The sequence below is a fragment of the Eurytemora carolleeae genome, unplaced genomic scaffold, assembly GCF_000591075.1.
Source record: "Eurytemora carolleeae unplaced genomic scaffold, Eaff_2.0 scaffold577, whole genome shotgun sequence".
In the NCBI taxonomy this organism is placed as follows: domain Eukaryota; kingdom Metazoa; phylum Arthropoda; class Copepoda; order Calanoida; family Temoridae; genus Eurytemora; species Eurytemora carolleeae.
The window spans coordinates 143,139-144,188 of record NW_019396824.1 but is presented as its reverse complement, the minus strand read 5'-3'; positions in this window follow the sequence as shown (position 1 = coordinate 144,188).

The following is a 1,050-nucleotide window of genomic DNA, read 5'->3' as shown; positions in this document are numbered from 1 at the left end:
TTCTAGGGGGGGGTATTTACCCCCAGGATTCGGGGGGGGGGGTATTTACCCCCAGGATTCTAGGGGGGGTATTTACCCCCAGGATTCTAGGGGGGGGTATTTACCCCCAGGATTCTAGGGGGGGTAAATAACCCCAATAACCCCCCCTATTTACGCCACTGTATATTGTATCTATAAATTGTTAAAAGCAAATGTGACGACGACGTCGTCCTACTTGAAACTACCTGGCCATCCGCATGTATACCAACATTCACATGGGTGGGTTATATGCATTGCCGACATGTGGACATTCACTCATTACATAACAGAACTGCAGGGAACTGCATGGTAAGTTAAATATGTTTAAAATTATTTTATTGTGACAATAACAATCTATATTTCAGAATTATGTAAACCATCATTCACACTAGACTATATGTCCAGAAATCTCTACTATATGTTTTTTTTTCGGCTAATGTGAATAGTTAATTATTTTTTATTAAAAATGCTTCCCTATTTTTAACTGCTTTGAAGAAAATGCCACTTATCAGGAATAAAATAATAAGAAAATTTTCTTCATTGTCATTTGTTGTATCAATGCAGTTTAAACAAACTTCTTCATAATCAATTATTTTTCTATTATCATTACTATGTCATTTTTTTTTTGGTTGGTTTTAACTTTTCTATATCATTGTTAAAATTTACTGAAGTGTGACTGCGGTCAGTAAACGTATTCAGGGAATTTCTAATTCATATTTATTATATATCTATGATAAATATTAAATAATAAGTGGTAAGCGATTATATCAAAACAATGAAGACGACTTTCGATTTCAATGTTGATTTACTGCACCAAGCTTTAAAGCAGCAAAAATACACATAAGCATGGAAACAAAGAGAAGCTGTCAAAGAGCTTCTTTCTGATTACTTGTAAACTTGTAATTCGGAAATAGCTTGTATGTAAACAATCAGAACTTAAATAAAAAAGTCGTCTCCATTGTATTGATATAATCATCTACCACCGTCTAGTTTATAGCAGAATATCATAGAAATAGAATATATTGTTCATTT